General features: G+C 43.9%; 1 protein-coding gene across 3 annotated transcripts in view; it reads left to right on the plus strand.

The window, feature by feature from the left end:
- The first annotated feature begins 400 nt into the window (after positions 1-400).
- Positions 401-19,359, plus strand: part of WIPF3 (WAS/WASL interacting protein family member 3) — a 91,208-nt gene continuing 72,249 nt past the window's right edge. For 2 of the 3 annotated variants that reach the window (XR_007121523.1, XM_047695049.1), the window contains exon 1: positions 401-538. The gene's annotated coding sequence lies outside the window, so the exon portion shown is untranslated. Of the gene's footprint in view, positions 542-19,359 lie in introns of all 3 variants that reach the window. The other variant, XM_047695050.1, reaches the window with a different exon arrangement.

The raw sequence follows: 19,359 nt of genomic DNA on the forward strand, positions 1-19,359 counted from the left end.
TGCCCATTAGTTTCCCTTTCTAGACCGTGAAAAAAGGTGATTTTTGTTCTATCTTTTGTCACCACAGCTTATGATGCCTCCTGGAGCATAAGAAGGGTTCCAGATGTCTTGGAGTGAACTGGTGGAGCAGTGGCGTGTCCCCCGCGTGGCGGGACCTCGGGCCCCCTCTCTCCGCGGTTGGGACTCGGGACGCACCCCGGGAGAGGCGCGCCCCTGCCGCTGGGACCCGCCCCCGGGCTCCAGAGCCGCCCCGCCCGCCCGGCCGCGTTCTTGCGCGCCGGGCGGCGGCGACAGGGGCAGGAGCCCGAGGAGCAGGTGGGGCGAGGGCCCCGCCTCCGCGTCCCGGCAGCCCCACAGCCGGCGGCAGCACGGGAGCTGGGCGCACCGAGCGCAGTGGCACGGAGCGCAGGAGCACCGAGCGCAGCGTGGCCGCGGCGGCGGCGGCGGCGCCTGGAGCACTCGGGCTGAGGGACGGAGCCCCGAGCCTGGAGGCGGCGGCGGGGACGTCGTCCGGAGCCTGAGTTCTACCTAGCTGCAGGTAGCGGTGCGCGACCGCGTCCGGGTCCGTACCGGGCTGGGGAGGAGGGGGTGACGTGCTGGGGCAGCGGCCGCTCGAGCCGGTCCCGGGACGGAGTGGACCGCGGCGCGGATAGTGTTGCCGCGCGCGCGCGTGTGTGCCCGGGAATCCCCGCCCCCCGCCGTCCGCTGCCCGCCGCGTAGCGCCCTCCGAGCCCGGCCGTAACGGGACCGCGGAGGGAACGAGGTCACCGTGGGGTTGCCTGGTGACTTCTCTTGCCCCGACTGTCCAGTGAGCGGCCTCTGGCGCGCCTGGCCTGGGCTTCACCGAGCTCTCCCTTTCTCTCTTCCCCGCTTGCCCCACCCCCGAACAAAAGGCTGGGGTCTCGGTGAGGAGGGGGCAGACTCAGGAAGAGCTGGGGCGGAGTAAAGAAGCACTAAGGACATGGAAGGACTGGAGATGGCTTTGGGGATACAGAAGCCAGTCCCGGAGGTGTGAAGTGACTTGCTCAAGGTCACACAGCTCGTGCGTGGCGGCCTAGCTGGGACCTGACAGAAGGTCTCAGGACTACCCTCCCAGTGCTCATCTCCAGGCCCCCAAGATCACTAAGCTGGCTGTGCTCCAGAGCTTTACAATTGGCCCCACGTGGGCTTTAAAGTCCCCTTAAGGAGTCAGAGAAGGTGGCAGAGACTGCCCCTCCCCCCAGGCCCCGGAGGCGGAGGGGAGCAAGGTTGCGGGAGCGGGCACTTGGAAAGCGGGTGTGAGGGACAAGCCCTGCCCTGTGGGCAGGCAGGCACAGCCTCGCAGGAACAGTGCCTTCTGAGCGTGGCGTGCCAGCCGCGTGGGTGTGCCTGCAGCGGGAGCTGGAGCCGCGTGGGGACCGAGTGTACGCTGCTCCCTGGAAAGTTCTACCGGGAGAGGCCCCTGAGAGCTGTACCCAGCTCGCTGGGATGCCCCGGCAGCATCCCTCATATTGGGGATGTTTTTGTGTTTGGAAGCAGAGTTGCTCTGTAGCAGGAAGTTGGGCTGTCACTTAGCCTCCCGGAGTGTCATTAGCTACAAAATGAGGCCCTTGTTCTACATGACCTGTGTGATTTAGTTCATGCCCCTGTCCTTATTTCCAAAATCTTTTATCGATTCAGAAGGCGGGTTGGAAATACATTTCTTATGGTCAGCTATAGTAGTCATCACTGGGACCCCAACCTTCCCTGAGTTGGTTTTTGTTTATTTCGTAACTTTAGGCATGCTCTGGCCAAAGGACAGGGCATGAGTGGGCTTTCTGCGGTGTTGGAAATCCTCCTTCCCTTGCCTTACCAGTGATTCCACAGGCGTCTGCCTATAGATATTTATGAAGTCATTCCCTTGAGATTTGTGCAGTTGACTTATGTGTTACCTCGATTAAAAAAAGTAAATAAAAATTTAATGCTAAAACTCCACTCACTGTGGTAGCACACAGATTAGTCCAGTTTTCCCAGGCAGTGCATTTTAGAGATACATTTAAAAACCACAAAAACCTAATCAGAAAAGGAAAAAAGAAAAAAAAAGACGGAGAACAAAAGAAAGTTGAGAAATAACAGGAAAGGGAACATACACTGCAGAGGGCTTTACCAAATGCCTGTATGAACATCACCTCATGGGAGTCACAGTTCTTTAAGGGAGATACTGTTATTCTGCCAGTTTTACAGATGAGCAAATAAAAAGTCATACACTTTTGGGGCGCCTGGGTGGCTCAGTGGGTTAAGCCGCTGCCTTCGGCTCAGGTCATGATCTCAGGGTCCTGGGATCGAGTCCCGCATCGGGTTCTCTGCTCGGCAGAGATCCTGCTTCTCTCTCTCTCTCTGCCTGCCTCTCCATCTACTTGTGATCTCTCTCTGTCAAATAAATAAATAAAATCTTAAAAAAAAAAAAGTCATACACTTTTAAAATGCCCATTTATGCCTTACCCCGGGGGAGCCAGGGTTAAGAACCTGAGTACACAGACTTCAAATTCTGTACCTACCACCGTAAACAATTTTCGGCCACCTGGAGCAGAGGCACGAGACTTGAAGTTTGGCTTCCTGCCCTGCCCCCTTTTTGTTCCTTTCCAGGAGTCTCTGTTGTTTTCATATAATTGTGCGTGTGAGATTTTGTCACAGACTGAAGTTAGCCAGCAGCAGAAGGAATGGAGGAAGCGTGTGTGTCTAAGAACATACAGTTTTAGAAACAGGAGAAAGCCAGCTGGCCTAGCCTGCCAACGCTCTTTTTAGATTTATTGTTCAGAAACCGTATAGAACAGGTTGTGATTTTGTGGTTACTCAAACACACACACACACACACACTGAATAATATAACCTAGCAAAGGTATGAGAAACCAAAATATAATTAACTCTAGAGGAGAACACGTAGTAGAATTTTCACCAGGGAGGATCAGTCAACTTTCCTGCATCCTAGAATTTATAAAGACACTTTCCTGAACCCTTAAGTAGACACAGAAACAACAAAAAGACACACGCTGTACAGAAATAACTCAGCAGAGGAAGAAAAGTTGCTTTTGAGCCAACGTATTGTAAATATACATTAAAATTTGGGGCAGACAGTATTTGAAACTTTAAAGTACAGTAACATTGTTTCTAGAGAGAAACCTTATCTTAATGTGTGGTCTTCTAGTGATTTTATATTTCTGCCTAAAATTCAGACCTCAGAGAAGTAGAAATGTGTTTGTTTTACCAGCCTGTTTCCTGTTGCAGTGTTGGATGTTTGCCTTATTCTTGGAATTATAAAGTTTTGGTGTAAAGAGCGTGGGTTAAGTGGGGCAACCAAAGAGGTGTCTCTGGGTGAATCTGCTTAGCCGAGTACCATCAAGCATGATTCTGCATCATGAAGTTATCTTCAGGCGAGTTTTGCCTTGTCACAGTAGCGTTCCTGCCATCTGGCTGCTAGAATATTTTAGAAAGGAATCGTAATGTTTGACTGACTTCGCTGATAGCATGACAAAACAAACTTTGAGAGGGAGCTATTAAATATGAGTTAGGAATGGCGAGAAAATGATCAGTTACTTCTTATTTAGCCACTGCATGAAACTGAAGAGACGTCCCGTTCCCCACGGGTGCTGGGCAGGTGCAGCCCATATGGTTTCTTACCGGCTTCAGCCAATAACGCACTTGAGACTCCCGTTTTGCAATTCTACTCGGGTCTTTCCTGCAACCTGTTCAAGAGGGAACCTGACCCATTACGGAGCAGGGGAATCGTGTAGTTACGTGCCGTGCTGACGTGCCAACCAGACAGAGCAAAGCAGAGCAAATGTGGGGAAAATGCCAGGTAGGCATTGGGTGGACCAGGTTCCATGGAAGATTTTCAAGTGCAACTCGAAGGAATAGTCACCGTGCGTGGGTGATCTGTTCCAACAAGACGCTGAATCGGAGATGGTGTCTTCCAGAAAAGAGTGCTTATGTTCTGGGAGTTCGTCAGCTCCTAGGGAGAAGCTCAGAGGAGTAGATGGCCTCAGTTCTTGAACTTCTGAGAACATGTGTCCATATGAGTATGTGTGTGTGACAAAGCAAGATGCCCGGGCCGCTATCCGCTGTGCCTTAGGAGCTAAGGACTAGCATGTACTGAACACATAGTACATGCCAGCCTAGACTAAGCCTTCTATGTACGAAAGCATCGCAATAGCCCTACAAAGAAGCTGATTCTTCTTACTCCTGTTACCCTCTGTGACATAGAGACCAAGGGCTAATCTGGTCATAGAACGGTCATGTCGTACCTTGCTCTGGTCCGCTCTCAGCCCATTTATAACCCCAGGTACCCTTTGCCTCCCTGATTCTCACTTATTACAGCTGAGCTCCTGAAGGGCAGGTGCTTGTCTATTTCATCGCTGTTCCCAGAACCTGACCATGCATGGTTCATGATGAGTATTGCATGAACAAGGGAGTGAATGAATGAAAACCTCTAGGTTCTAAAAGCAAAACTCGGGGCGCCTGGGTGGCTCAGTGGGTTAAGCCTCTGCCTTCGGCTCAGGTCATGATCTCAGGGTTCTGGGATTGAGCCCCACATTGGGCTCTCTGCTCAGTGGGGAGCCTGCTTCCTCCTCTCACTCTCTCTGCCTGCCTCTCTGCCTACTTGGGATCTCTGTCTGTCAAATAAATAAATAAAATCTTTAAAAAAAAAAAAAAAAGCAAAACTCAAGTATTTTTTGGCTTATGTGCCCTTTTGACTTTTATTGTCTCATTCCCCTATGTTGATATGGATCATGAGGCATGACTTTATAGACAAGATGTATTAAATTTGGTGCAGATGTATTTGAAACTTTAAAGTTTCTCCTTTAAAGCTGAAGAATGCTAAACTCAGCCTGTAAAATCAGAAGGCCTCTGCTTCTTTTAGAAATTCAATATTATTATCTCTTTTTTTCTAGAAATAAGCCCAGAATACCTGGGCTTGAATCATCATTTATTTGTTGTATGACCTTGGACAGATAACTTCTTTGTGCCTCGTTTTTCTCAAATGGACATAATAATAGTACTTATCTCATATTGAAGGTAAATAACTTAAGATAGGGTCCATGCTGAGCATGGTGCCTTCTTCATAGCAATGGTCAATAAAGTAGCTGCTATTATCTGATGCTTTTAAAAGTTGTTTGCCTTAAATATTTCCTAGTCCATTAAGCATTTGAGGAGATTACAAAAATAAGTGGCAAACAAAATTAATAGAGAATGAAACCAGGGTAGAGAGAACACACACATTGGAAAGCCAGATAAAATCAGAGGTAATTTAGAGAATAAAACTATTTTATAAGGTGTAGGTGGTTTCTAGAGATGAGTTTATTATAAAGCCTTGTGTAGTTTCTGGAGAGAGGATTAAAAATTTGTCAGAGCTTCCCAGTAGCCAAAACAAAGAGGTAAACACAAATAGTTACTTGATCCACAGTGAGCATGAGATAAAAACAGATCAGTTGCACAGCTTTTCCAGGTCCTAAAACCTGGGACAACTTTCTCCTGGCAGGTCTTCAAAGCAATCACTGTTGCCATAGAGATCTAAGTGTTCCACATGGTCCCTGCCGTGAAGACAATGGAAGTTTTGTGGTAGAAGGCAATAATAAATGTTTCCTAGAACATTATGGACTGCAGTTCCGGAGACATAATCCCAGAGCACAGTCCAGCCAAAGCTCTTCTGTGAAGGGCCAGAACGCTGTGGTTTGAGGACATGCTATTTTCTTAGCTATGTTTACTGAGGGCCTGGGGGAGTAGAAAGATTCTTTCTTCCACAGATTATAATTCTTGTGAGAGTCATGTGAACAATCCCATCTTTAAGAACATTCATTTTGGGTGCCTGGGTGGCTCAGTGGGTTAAGCCGCTGCCTTTGGCTCGGGTCATGATCTCAGGGTCCTGGGATCGAGTCCCACATCGGGCTCTCTGCTCAGCAGGGAGCCTGCTTCCTCCTCTCTCTCTCTGCTTGCCTCTCTGTCTACTTGTGATCTCTCTCTGTCAAATAAATAAATAAAATCTTTAAAAAAAAAAAAAAGAACATTCATTTTATCTAAAGCCATTTAAATATGCCAGCTCAGTTTACCTCATCCAGAAGGAAGTTTTGTGCACATATGCTCATTAATAGAGTGTATATTCATGAATTTTCTTAATACGGTAGTCCCATATTATCTGCAAATTTTATCACACTGTTTGGAAAAAGAAAGATCCAGTGCTCTATACTACCTCTTAAATCCCTTAATGCTTTCAGTACTTCTTGGTAGTAAGAATAAATATTTGGGGGGGGGGGACTGGGTGGCTCTGTCGGTTGAGCATCTGCCTTCAGCTCAGGTCATGATCCTGGAATCCTAGGAATCAAGCCCCATGTCAGCTCCCTGCTCAGTAAGGACTATGCCTCTCCCTCTTCCTCCCCTTCCCCTGCTCTCTCACTCTCTTACTCACTCTCTCTTTCTCTCAAATAAATAAAAACTTTAAAAAAAAGAATACTTTGTTTTTAGACTTTCTTTTTAGTAATTGAAATCGTCATGTTTTTGTAGTCTGACTATATGTAAGTTATATAGTAATACTAATGTTTACAATAACAGTAATATATTAGTTCAAATGTGACTTGTATCGGTTAAGATTGCATTCGGCTACCAAAACAAACAAAACAACATACACGTCAGAATTGGGCTTAAACAGATGCAAGTTTATCTCTTATGGAACCAGACTAGACTCCGAAGAAGGGCAGTCCAGGGCTGATGCAGGAGCTCAAACAATGCTTTCCATCTTCCTGATTCACCGTCCTTAGCCTGTAGGACTTCATATTACATCTGGTTGCCTCATGGTCACAAGATGGCGGCTGTATCCCACCTTTTTATTCAGAAAGTGATGCCCTCCCTAGCTATTTCCTCCTATATCTCATTGGCCAAGATGATGACACAAAGTTGCTCGAAATATAAGGAAGTCTGAGAAAGCAAATATTTTTAGCTGGGTAAATTGCAAGCGCCACCTCCCCACCCACAAATTAGGGGTTTTGCTATGAGGAAGAAGAGGGAATGGTTATTGAATAGGCAATTACCAGGATCAGCCACCTGACTGACTGCCATTATTAGCCATGTTCCTGACTAAATTAGAAATTATAGAAGGCAACTCAGTGGTTTAAAATGTTCTGCGTTTCCAGATCTTCATAACAGTTAGGCTGAGAGAATGAAACATACCCAACTGCCTTATGTAAAGGTTCCTGAATCACTACCACCAGTCCTGATTCATCCCTAAATTTCAGATCTGAATCTCCATTTGCCAAAAGCACCTCATACGCTTCAAATTAAACCCACTTCTCCCTACCCGTCTACGCCGCTCCCCACCATACACACACTTTCTCCCATCCCCCTTATTTAGCTTGTCTTAGCAGGGAGCTCTGGGGTTATCCTGGCCTGATTCTTCTCCCCCATTCCAGATATCCAAACTAATATTCTTGGTTCTATCCCTCTTACTGTGATTCTAATTCAATAAAAATTCAATAAATACCCACCCTTGCTCATGTGGTCTGTGTATTTGCTTCTCCCTCTAATTCGTTTTCCACACGTGGCCCCCAGGATGCTGTTTTTCTAACACAAGTATCTAACATCTAACATCTTTCCTGTCTTCAGAAGCCTACAGAATAAAGCTTGAATTCCTTGACAACCTGGCTCTGTGACATCATGTTGGCCGTGAGTGGCTGCCACACACCCCAAAGCTTTGCTCATACCTTCCTCATTCCCTTCAACTACGGAATGTCTGCTAAAGAGGTCCCTTATGCTTTTTACATGTCTCTTACCCATGGAAGCAATTAATTCATGTTTCCAGAGCACCGCATATTTCTCTTAATATTTTTTGCCCTGGATTCTGTTTTGCCTGAAACTAACCACGTGGCATGAATTGTTTTTTGTAACAACAGCCTTCTTGGAGTATAATTCAGATACCATAAAATACACTGTCTTAAATTGTGCAGTTCAGTGGTCTTTGGAATATTCAGAATCGCACAATCATCACCATCATCTAATTTCAGAACATTTTCATCACCCCAAAAAGAAATCCATTAGCAGTCGCTCCTGATCTTCTGTATTCTCAGCCCTGACAACCCCCAGCTTTTTACTTCTTTTAACTTCTGTGGATTTACCTATCTGGATTTTCATATAAATGGGACCATACAGTATGTAGCCTTTTGCGACTGGCTTCTTTCACTCAGCATAATGAATTTTGGGTTTATCCATGCTATAATGTGAGTCAGTCTTTCCTTCTTTTTTTTTTTTTTGCAAATAATATTTAATTCCATGGCTATTTTGTTTTTCCACTCATAAGTTGATGGACATTTGGATTGTTTCTACATTTTTGGTTATTACGAACAATGTTCCTAGAAATATTCACGTGTAAGTTTTAGAGTGGGCGTAAGTTTTCATATCTCTTGGGTAGATATCTGGGATGGAACTGGTGGGTCTTATGGTACCTGTTGGACATCGTGAGGAGCACTGAGACCTTTCCAGAGTAGTTGCGCCATTTTTCATTCCCACCAACAGCATGCAGTTAGCTCTGCCAAAGGGAAGAGGAACGGTCTGCAGAGAAGTTGGCACCTGAGTGTGTTTTAAAGGACCAGGAGGACTTTCCAAGGTGGCAGAGGCTGTCATATGCAGCCTGAATAACATGGACAAAGACATAGAGATGCAAAGAAGAGGTATGGAAGAAAATGTCGCAAGTGTGGTGTGGGTAAAGTCTTGGTGCATAGAACAGAGTGGAGGATGAAATGTAGAAAGAACTTGCCACCATTGAAAAGAGCCACGAAAAGAGTGTGTGTGTGTGTGATATCGGGGAGTGATGCCCTGTGGCCTGAGAGGTGGGGCCTCCTGTCACTTGGCTGTCACTGAACGGTGCCTGGGGCCATAGGAAGGGATCTGTCTGGTGAGAGAGGAGAGTGGCCGCTTGCAGCAGACTGTCTGAGGTTCTAGCAGAACATCAAGGTGGAGGAGAGACTAGAGGCACCAGAATCTGCTTGGTCCTTCTCTGGCCCAAGCTGGAACAGTACAAATAAGGCGAAAATACTTAAAGTCTCAGAAGTGAAACTTGCAAAGGATGGATTTGTCTTGTGGCCTTGAACCCTGTGCCACCTCCTGTCCTCATATTATTTCTTCAGTGATTCTCAAAAAATCATTTTCAGGAGGGCTCACCATCCTTAGTGAAAAGTTACCACCTTAGCCTTAGAAAGTAAAAAACACGCTCCTCATAAACTCTGACATCCTCAGATAAATTAATTAAGGAGGTGGCAATTTATTGTGTAAAATGACTCATTATTTTATAACATTGATTATGGGTTTCCATTGCATAATAAACTCCTTTTGTATACTTAAAGCATACTTCAATTTTCCAAAATTAGAGATGCTATTTTTCAGAAGCATAGCTGTTATATAAAATGAGGCTTACTTATAAATGTGTGATTAATATCATGTATTTTTAATAAGCTTTGTTCTTCTTTTAGCTCTTTCAATGGCAGCCAAAAAAAAAAAAAAGAAAGAAAGAGACAGGAAATCAATATTTTCTCCCTTCACCTTGGGAACTGCACACATAATGATTTTCATGGCATTTAGCTATAATTTAAATACCTGAGTCAATGATAAATATTATCAATAGCTCCATTTTTTTCCCATCACCAAATACTGTCCAAATATCATAACAAGTTCGATGAATGATCTGCGAACAAATTTGCGTTTCGGTAAGAGTCTTATAAAAGGAAACCAATTTATGAGCTCATTAGAGGCATGACTTGCTATGTTTCATATTAGATTGTGGTTAAAATGTGTCTTCATTTTAGAACTCAACATGGGCAAGACTGCATTAATCCTTTCAGCATTTCACCAGATAATTAACTACAATGCCTGATCAGGGCTGCGTAGACGCAGCTTCAAGAGCTGCTTTCATCAAGGCAGGGGTTCACAGGTGTTACAAATCCTTCCCATCACCTAGGTGAGAGGTAAATGGGCACTCAGCCTGGTTTCCCTTTCACGATTGTATATCAGTTCCAGTTTTAAGTACGGTATGCCATTTTCATGGAATCAGCCTGCTGAAGTTAAATGAGTTTATAGAAAAGGAGCCTTTCAGTAAAGGACACAACTTCCAATAGTGTGGGACAGAGAGTTTCAGTATCCTAGATATTCTGCAACTAGCTTTTCAAACTTAGTGAGCATAAAAATCACTTGTTGAAAAAAAAAAAATCACTTGTTGATAAGATTCTCCCAAAGATTCTAATTTGGAGGTCTGGGGTGGGCATTGTGCCTTTCTTACATGTTTCCACATTTTAGACCTAATCAAAGTGTGGTCCCCAGACCAGCAGTTGGTCTCACCTGGGAGCTTGTTAGAAATACAGAATCTCAGGCTCCATTCAGACTACTGAATCAGAATCTACATTTTCTCAAGATCCATCACCCCCACCCCCACCATGATTCATTCACCATCTAGAAGCATCTAGATCACTGTTTCCCAAAGCACAAAGCTTTAGTTATCACTAGGGAAACCTGAAATGAGTTTAGATGGTATATAGATCGAATTTTATTTTAATGATTATTGCATTCATTTTTGTTACTACCTTCTATTTATGGCAGATGATATTGTTTTTCCATTTATAGCAATAATTTAAAGCTTCTTTTGTAAAATAAATGTGTTTAATTAAAAGTAAGTCCAGGTGGCTGGGTGGCTCAGTGGTTAAGCCTCTGCCTTCAGCTCAGGTCATGATCTCAGGGTCCTGGGATCAAGTCCCGCATCGGGCTCTCTGCTCTGCAGGGAGCCTGCTTCCTCCTCTCTCTCTCTCTCTGCTTGCCTCTCTGCCTACTTGTGATCTCTCTCTGTCAAATAAAAAAAAAAAAAAGTCTTAAAAAAAAAAAAAAAGTAAGTCCAGGTGGTATGTGAATGTGACAGAAAATATAAAAGCCATGTGGTTTTTTTTAATTTTTAAATAATTTAATTATTTAAATTCAGCCTACTATATTATTAGTTACTGGGGTAGAATTTAGTGATTCCTCAGTTGCATATAAAACCCAGAGCTCATTACATCGAGTGCCCTCCTTAATGCCCATCACCCAGTTACCCCCATCCCTCCACCCACCCCACCCCTCCAGCAGCCCTCAGTTTGTTTCCTAGAGTTCAGCACCTCTTATGGTTTGCCTCCCTCTCTGTTTTTATCTGATTTTATTTTTCCTTCCTTCCCCATATTCATCTCTTTTGTTTCTTAAATTCCACATGGGTAAAATCATATGGTATTTGTCTTTCTCTGACTGACCTATTTCGCTTAGCATAATACCCTCTAGTTCTATCCACATTGTTGCAAGTGGTAAGATCCCATTCTTTTTGATGGCTGAGTAATATTCCTGTGTGTGTGTGTGTGTGTGTGTGTGTAATATTCCTGTGCACGTGCATGTATAGCCCCATATTGGGCTTTCTGCTCAGCAAGAAGCCTGCTTCTGCCTGCTGCTCCGCCTGCTAGTGCTCTCTCTCTCTCTCTCTATCTCAGTCAAATAAATAAATAAATAAGTAAAATCTTTAAAGAACCCAACACAGGGTTCAATCCGATAGCCCTGGGATCATGACCTGAGTTGAAGGCAGACGTTTAATTGACTGAGCCATCCAGGCACCCGAGTTTCCAACTTTTTAAGGAACCTCCATATAGTTTCCAAAGTAAAAGCCATGTATTTTTAAGTGACTGAAGTTAGCATGGTGCTTAAGAGCATGGACTCCGGAGCCAGACATCCCAGGTTTGAATGCCAGCTCCTCCACTAATTCATTTTGTGACTTTGCATAGATTTCATAACATTTTTGTGCTTCAGTTTTCACTTCTGAAGAACGGGGACAATAGTACTATCTATCTGATTGGGCTGTTGCAGAGCTTAAATGGGTTAATATACAAAAAGTCCTACGAACAGGATCCAATCCTTACGAACGGCTGTATCAGAGCTAGCTTGTTCTACTGTTCTCTAGAATGCAAATGTCAAGGACTTTTTTTATCCTGTGCTTTTTACCTCCCCTCCCTTTGTCCCTTGCTTTCCTGCTTGCTCAGCCCAACTTGCCCCAACTCCCGCCAAAGGGTAGATATTTCCAGGACTTGTATAGCACTGAGGATACATACCAGTGAGGGGATCAACTTCCCTTTGGCCTAGCCAAAGGGAATAACACTGGGAGAGGCGGTGTGTGGAATGTGAGATCTTAGAGGTGGGAAGTCCCAGGAGAAGGCAGTGCCCAAAGAATTCACTCATCATCACACAATGAGGAAGGACAGCAGAAGTGAGCACTCATAAATCATTTTCAACATCACTTGGAGAGAAGGTTTTTTTTTTTTAAATTGTCTTTATTATTTTCCTTATGGCTTTGGCAACTTTGCCACGTGTTTTTTGAGAAGCGTTTTATTTGTGCCTTATATGCTCATGGGCTTGTGGGTTGTGATTTCCTGGCCACAAGGCCCCTTTGAGAAATAAATGACTGATCTGTAGAACCCTGCTGAGACCATAATGTGAGCAATGGGTTGTCTGTTGCCTGGGGCTCGGTGCCTTTATTAAAAGTTCGGAGGTGAGAAATCTCTGCTCGCCTCCCCCATTTCATAGCCACAGAAATAAGAGACTCAGTGGGACAGTGACAAAACAGAAGTTATGAGTGCCCAGAGAACTTTATTTTCTGATTCCTATTGAAATGTATTTTAAGAACCAGCAAGGGGCGCCTGGGTGGCTCAGTGGGTTAAGCCGCTGCCTTCGGCTCAGGTCATGATCTCAGGGTCCTGGGATCGAGCCCCGCATTGGGCTTTCTGCTCAGCAGGGAGCCTGCTTCCTCCTCTCTCTCTCTGCCTGCCTCTCTGCCTGCTTGTGATCTCTCTCTGTCAAATAAATAAATAAAAATCTAAAAAAAAAAAAAAAAAAGAACCAGCAAAAACAGCTTTTGTCATATAGTGGCAGTAATCCTTCTTGCTTGTATTTTTTTTATATTTTTTTATTTATTTATTTGACAGAGAGAGAGATCACAAGTAGACAGAGAGGCAGGCCGAGAGAGGGGGGGGGGGGAAGCAGGCTCCCTGCTGAGCAGAGAGCCCGATGCGGGACTCGATCCCAGGACCCTGAGATCATGACCTGAGCCGAAGGCAGCAGCTTAACCCACTGAGCCACCCAGGTGCCCTCTTGCTCGTATTTTTAAAATAGACACATATTCTACTTGTGAACAACTGTAATCTGATGAACCACTATTGGGGGAAAAAGGGTGTGTATGGTTTTGACAAAAGCAAATAGTGTGTAAAATTGTTTACCATAAATGATTTCTCTCTGAAAAAGCTCAGTTGGTGTATATACCTATAGAACTTTTTATATTCACAAGCTGGGCGAGCCTGGTCCACGTCTATTCTGGATCAGGTGGGGAAGGAAGGGGAGCAGAGGGGTGGGAGGGAGGGCTCATCCCCCACTCCCACACCCTCAACCCCACCAGCTCCTGGTAAAGGGGTCACACTATGGCAGTTTGTGGATCCTGTGTGACCTGCAGGGATGTTCTGCTGGCCTGCTGATTTTTAAAAACGCTTTTTGAATTAGTTACCCACATTCCCAAACTGGACTTCCTGCAAAAATCTGGATTTGGGGCCTTTGGGGGGAAATTGGGAGGATGGGGCCAATACTGGGCTTGGATTCCCACTGCAGGGGGAGCCTCCCACTGCAGACCTAGGCTGTCACTCCTGGAGCCAGGGCCCCTCCACGCCTTGCCCATCCACTGTTTCCTCACCTCTGACTCAGTGGTCACAAATCAGCTTCCTGCCTGCAAGGGATGCTGGGTAAATGAACTCCTGGCTTCCTGCTGAGGGAGGGAGGAGTCCTGTAGGAAATTCCTCAGGCATAGGAAAAATGTTCAAAAGCTGGTGGATAGCCACAACGGGATAGATGTCCACCTGTCCCCGAGGGAAGAGACACTTGCAGAATAGCGTAGTGTCATTTCAGCCCCTCTGTGACTCTAGCCTTTTTCTCCCTTCCCCATACACGCAGAGCCTCCCAGGCTGCTTGCGTTCTCCCACTTCTGTATCTCTGCTTATGTGCTACTCCATCTAGCTAGAACGGCCTCCTGTAGCCACCTTTTCACCTGCTGAAGAATGCTGGAGCTTCTACCAGAACATTTATTTACAACCCTCCCTCCCCCACTCTCCTCGAGCTGGAATTGATGGCGACATTCCTTAGCGCTCCGTAGCCCTCCTGGGGCATGTGTCCTACCCCACCTTTTATTTTAGTTATTTATGGTGATGCAGGTGGTGGTGTGAGGAGGATAAATATAGCTGCCAGTGAACGTGTCTGCTGTGTGTCACCACCTCTGTAATAATACTCTTCATGTACAGTCTTTGTTTCGGTCCTGATGACAAACTAAGAGTTAAGCATTATAGATCGTTTACAGATAAAGAAAACGAGACCCCCTGAGACTAAGTGACTTGACCAAGGCTATGCAGCTGGGATAAGCAGAGGCACAAGTAGGACGCGGGTCTGTCTAATGCAAAGATCAGCCCTGTCCGCTGTGCATGTGGAAGTGGCATTAGTTCTGCTGTCCTCCACACCTTCTAAGGCTGCTTGGATATCCAGCCTGCATCTAACGCTGTTTTTCAGAGTTACTTCCTGAGTCAGGAGAAAATATTAAAAAGCCTTTGAGAATCTGGCTTTTTTTTTTTTTTAATCCTAGGCATTTAAAAAAAATACATTACAGAGCAAAATAACAGTTTTACGTGTGTTGGGAGAGCACAAAGCTTCAAAGAGCTTATGGGTACAGCCTGTGACTTCCTGGAGCTCTGCATTCTTAACTGTCAGATTTTAACAAATACTTTTCTAGGTAATTGCTTAATTATTTTACCTGTCAAGAAAAAGCCTTCACAGCCATCAAGTCCCACATGTAAAAATATCCTTTACTCCTAGAGTTTGAAAAATCATTCTGGTGAGTTCAGTGACACAGAAGCCCAGTGGCACCTAATTCCTCTCAGATTCCTCAAGATAAAATTAAATGGGCAGCAAGGATGCCTCGGTTCAGGAGGAGCAAGTGGAAAAATTACCTGTATGAGGTCCCTTTCACATGAGGGTCTCAGAAATACTTAAAAATTTTTGCCAGCTGGAAGCAGAGAAGTATTATGACCTGAATGATACCAAGTTATTAAAACAAAGAAATGAGGTTTTGGATCAGAGAGGGCAGAGCTTTAACTCATCTCTGGTACTCTTTCTGAAATTTGGTATAAATGAGGTAAAGTCTCTGAGACAAAATGTGGTTCTCCTTCATAGGAAATGCCACTGTCTACCATAGAGTCATTGAGGGCATTAAACAAAACATGTATTTATAAGTACCTAATGCAGTGCTGAGCCCATCTAGGGGGTTCAAAAAGTTATAGAGTCAGTCCTCATTATTTACAGATTCCATAGTTTGCTAATCACCTACTCACTGAACTCTGTTTGCAACCCCAAAGTCAGTATTCACGGGCACTGTCACGGTTGCTGAAGGAAAGGCACAGAGTGGGGAGAAACTGGAGTCGCCCCGTGCACATGTGCATTCCCAGCTGCGGTGGAACGAGGCGGGACTCTGCCGTCTTGTTCCAGCTCTCACACCATGAACCTGTGTTCTTTACACATTCTGTTTAGTGCCATGTTCTTCATATTTTTGTGCTGACTGTTGGTGAGTTTGCTGTTTAAAACAGCCCCTCCCAAATATAATGCTGACATTCTATCCAATGTTGAGCACCAAAAGGCTGTGACATGAGAGAAAAAGGCTATTAGAGAACCTTCATCCAGGCATGAGGTATAATGCTGTTGGCATGAGGTCAAGTTAATGTACCAACAACATATATTAAATAAGGTGTCTTTAAGCGGGAACACACATAAAACAAGATTTTATATTAGTGAGTCACAGAAGTCTTGTGACTAGATGTCCAGAGGGATCTGACCCTGTGTTTCTGTGAAGAGCAGTGGCTCAGTGTTTGCTAACTCAGGGTCTGTGGCAACTTTATAGAATATAACTACCACAAACAATGAGAATTGGCTATATTCTATTGAGTTCCTGTACCGGGCAGCTTCAAAATTAGTGGCTGTAATACATTAACTTCAAATTCTCCCTGACTTAACATGGTAGAAGTTTATTTTTCCTTTTTGTAAAGTCCAGTCGTGTGTTTGGCAGATGGCCTTAAAGAGGTGAGTCAGGAATCCAGATTCTTTACATCTCATGGCTGAGCCCACACATTGGACCTTTCCTTCCAGCCAGTGGATGGAGGAAGAGAGGAAAGCTGTGGGTAGAAGGTCTTTATGGGCCAACCTACACGTGGAAGACATCACGCCTACCTTCATTCTGTTGGCCAGAGCTCAGTCTCAAAGTCACATCTAACCACTGAGGACACTGGGAAGTATAATCCAGCTGTATGCTGAGGGGTTACAGGAATCGTTCTGCCACAGTTCTCCTTAATTACTTCCTGTGGTCATTTTTCCTTAGATCAATGGCAAAACCCTTAGGTAAGTAACATTTAAGTCTCTAAAGTTACTTTCCTAGTCCCTTTCCAGTTCTTCACCAAGGGAAGCAGCTGTCTCCTCTCCTCTCTCTTGCTTAAAAGATGTAATCCTCATATAATGAGACCTCTGTGTTTTCTCTTGTTCTGTGATACTTCAGGCAACCCTTTAATCCCTATTGTAAAGTTCTGACTGAAATTATTCTGCCACTAAATTAAGGATCACAAAAAGATATACCCAGTGCCTTTTATGAAAAAAATTGTTAAAATACAAATAACTGATCATTCATGTTTGTTCCAACTAAACGTGGGCCCACATCCAACTTGCTTTAGAATTCAGCCAGTAAAATGCCAACTTTGTCTGACTCTATGTTATTGTCTAATACATGCAATTTATTTTATTGTATAATAAAATAACATTGACACTACCTAGTAGTATCTACTACCACCCCTGCTCAATTTTAGTATAGTTTTATTCTCTGGACTCTGATGAGCATTATTTTTTTTTTTTTAGTCTTTGTGTTCCTGTTTTACTATTAAGGAAAGAAACAACGACAGAAAAATTCATAGATGCTAATAACTTTGAGGGGAATACTTTATAAGAAAATTGTGGTCTTCTTCAGTAATCAGCTCATGAACCTCTTTGGAACTCTGATGAAAACTATCATGGACTCTTTCTACATGAAAGTTGAACTTACATGTATATCTTATACCATTTTACATTTTTCTAAAGGATTTACTTATGTGAGAGAGAGAGTGTGAGCACATGAGTGGGAGGAGGAGCAGAGGAAGAGGGAGATCGAGAATCTCAAGCAGATTCCCACCCAGGTGCCCCACCACTTTAAATTTTTGTACAGTTTTAAGGAGTTCTTAGCCCTGCTGAAAACAGGATAATATCATATGATCCAGCAATCCCACTCCTAGGTATATGCCCGGAAGAATTGAAAGCAGAGTCTTGAAGACATACTCATACACCAGTGTTCATAGTCATAGTCACAGTACCCAAAAGGTGAAAGCAACCCAAGTGTCGTCAGCAGATGAACAAGTAAACAAAATGTGGTGTATATTTACAATTAAGGAAGGAAATTCTGGCACATGGTACAAAGTGAATGAAACCTAAAGACAAACCAGACACAAAAGGACAAATACTGTATTTTAAGGTATCTAAAATAAGTAAATTCACAGGAATATAAAGTAGATTAGAAGTTACCAGGGACTAGGGGAAGGAGGAATGGGAAGTTATTATTTAATGGGTACTGTTTGGGATGATGAAAAATTCTGGAGATGATAGTGGGGATGATTGCACAACATTGTGAATGTCCTTGATGCCACTGAATTGTACAGTTTAAAATTATGAAAATAATAAATTTTCTATTATGCACATTTACCACACACAAAAAATCAAGTTGAGAAGAGGCTGGACTTTATTTTATTTTTTTAAGATTTTATTTATTTATTTGACAGAGATCTCAAATAGGCAGAGAGGCAGGCAGAGAGAAAGGAGGAAGCAGGCTCCCCACTGACCAGAGAGCCCGACACAGGGCTCGATCCCAGGACCCTGGAATCATGACCTGAGCCGAAGGCAGAGGCTTTAACCCACTGAGCCACCCAGGCACCCCAAGAGGCTGGACTTTAAAGCCTGATAAGCCTAGGTTCCAATCCCAGGTCCACCCATTAGTAACTATGTGGGATTTGGGGGAAAGTACTTAATATCTCTGAATGTCATTTTTCTTACCTGTAAAATTGGGATTAAACTACTGACCTTAGAGGAAATTAATGTGATTAGCTGGTCACATGGCAGCCACTATCCACAAAGGTAAAGAGAGCATGTTTGAAGTAAGCAAAATCCAGGGGACTAGGTTAAGAACAAAGTACCAGGTTACATAATTGCGTTTTGCCTCTAAGAGATAAGAATATTACCGTGGAATAATACAGATGCCTCAGGAGTTTAAAGCTAAAGAAATGGGCACAACCCTTAGTCTGGCCTTCCACTAATTACAGAGACAGAAGGAACACAAAACCACCCCTGCCTAAGTCTGATGTTTATTTCTGTTTCCACTTAAATTGTGAGATTTTTATATAGGTTTTCCTCATTCTTGTAAACTGTGGGGGTTTTCTTTAGTACACATTTTAAGCTATTTCATTGTGTCTTGATGTGGATTCTAAGACACACACACGCACGCACACACACGCTCCACAGAGAAAGACCACATTTATTTGGAGATCACAAGTCCTGTAATATTAACTGTTTGAAACATAACCATATTTGCAGAGTTAAATACCCCAAAGCCCTCTATGTAGCAAATATCAAATTGTACAGAAACAACAACACAGCCACGGCAAGAAAAGTGAGAGCTGAAACTGAAGAGAAGGAAGCAAGAAAATGATTAATGCGCTTTGTAAGTGTTGTTCAAGGCTGGCGTCGTGAGTAACGTTGAGCCTGTGACATTCAGAAAGGTTAGATTTCATTCCGTTTGCTCTACTTAGGAAAATGGAAGTAGGCACAGAATATTTTTAAATTGCCTCGGAAATGATAAAACTGAACGTTTAACCCTAAGGAGGTAGAATGCAGTTATTTGGAAAAATCGTGATGGAATGAAGTGTCCCCATTGACATACTTATTATATTCTATTTATATTGAGATATAAATAACTAAATTTTATCAGTTTTATCACCTAGTTCTAAAATCTAGGTACTTTTTTTTAAAAGATTTTATTTATTTATTTGAAAGAGAGAGAGCAAGCTAGAGCATGAGCAGAGGGGAGGGGCAGAGGGAGAGAGAGAAGCAGATCTCCCAGGACCCCGGGATTGTGACCTGAGTGGGAAACAGACCCTTAACCAACTGAGCCACCCAGGCACCCAAATCTAGCTGCTGCTTTTGTTCCTAGTACTTGAGGCA

This window comes from Lutra lutra, chromosome 11 (genome assembly GCF_902655055.1).
Source record: "Lutra lutra chromosome 11, mLutLut1.2, whole genome shotgun sequence".
Taxonomy (NCBI): domain Eukaryota; kingdom Metazoa; phylum Chordata; class Mammalia; order Carnivora; family Mustelidae; genus Lutra; species Lutra lutra.